Below are 1,656 nucleotides of genomic sequence, written 5' to 3'. Positions count from 1 at the left end.
TGCAGAAAAGGCTTTTGATAAAATTCAACATCCTTTTATGTTAAAAATCCTCAAAAAACTAGGCATTGGGGGAATCTACCTCAAAATAGTAAGACCTATATGTAACAAATGCACAACCAACATCATACTGAATGGGTAAAAGTTGAAAGCATTCTCTTTGCAAATCAGAAAAAGACAAGATGCCCACTTTCACGACTCCTAGTTAACACAGTACTGGAAAACCTGTACAAGAGAAATAAATAAAACACCTCCAAGTAGGAAGAGAGGAAGTCAAACTATCCCTATTTTCGGACAGTATGATTCTATACCTAGAAAATCCCATAATCTCTGCCCAAAAGCTCCTTGAGCTAATAAACAACTTCAGCAAAGTTTTAGTATACAAAATCAATGTACAAAAATCAGTAGCATTCCCATGCACCAACAACATCCAAGTTGGGAGCCAAATCAAAAATGCAATCCCATTCATAATAACCATAAAAAGAATAACATCAAGGAATACAGCTATCCAGGGAGATAGATCTCTACAATGTAGAAAGATCTCAACATGAGAATTACAAAACACTGCTCAAAGAAATCAGGGATGACACAAACAAGTGGAAAAATATTCCATGCTCATGGATAGGAGGAATCAATATTGTTAAAATGACCATTTACCAAAAGCAATTTATAAATTCAATGCTATTTCTATATAATATAGAAATGACCAAAGCTCCTTGAGCTGATAAACAACTTCAGCAAAGTTTTAGGATACAAAATCAATGTACAAAAATCAGTAGCAGTCTCAGGAACCAACAACATCCAAGTTGTGGGACCAATCAAAAATGCCGTCCCATTCACATGGGATATATAATGACGTTCTTTATAGAATTAGAAAAAAACTAATTTAAAATTCATATGGAACCAAAAAAAAGGCCTGAGTAACCAAGGCAATCCTAAGCAAAAAAAGCACAGCAGAAGGCATCATGTTACCCAACTTCAAACTATATTGCAAGGCTACAGTAACCCAAGCAGCATGGTATGTCACAAAAATAAACACATAGACCAATGGGAGAGAAGAGAGTCCAGAAATAATGCTGCACACCTACAACCATCTGGTCTTCAACAAAGCTGACAAAAACAAGCAATCAGGAAAGGACTCCCTATTCCATAAATGGTGCTGGGTTAACTGGCTAGCCATATGCAGAAGATTGAAACTGGACCCCACCCTTACACCATATAAAAAATCAACTCAAGATGGATTACAAATTTAAATGTAAAATCATAAACTAAAAAGTCATGGAAGATAACCTAGGAAATACCATTCTGGAAATAAGAACGGAAAAATATTTTATGACAATGATGCCAAAAGTAATTACAACAAAAGCAAAAATTGACAAATGGGAGCTAATTAAACTAAAGAGCTTCTGTACAGCAGTAGAACTTATCAACAGAGTAACATACAACCTACAGAATGGAAGAAAAGATTTGCAAATTATACATCTGACGAAGGTCTAATAACCAAAACCTAAAAGAAATTTGAGCAAATTCACAACCAAAAAACAATCGACCCCACTGAATAAAGGTCAGAGGACAAGACACTTTTCAAAAAAAGACTTGCATGCAACCAACAAGTGTATGAAAAAATGCTTATTATTAACCATTAAATAAATCCAAATC

The sequence above is a fragment of the Mandrillus leucophaeus genome, unplaced genomic scaffold (genome assembly GCF_000951045.1).
Source record: "Mandrillus leucophaeus isolate KB7577 unplaced genomic scaffold, Mleu.le_1.0 Scaffold973, whole genome shotgun sequence".
Classification (NCBI taxonomy): Eukaryota; Metazoa; Chordata; class Mammalia; order Primates; family Cercopithecidae; genus Mandrillus; species Mandrillus leucophaeus.
This window is presented reverse-complemented; position numbering follows the sequence as displayed.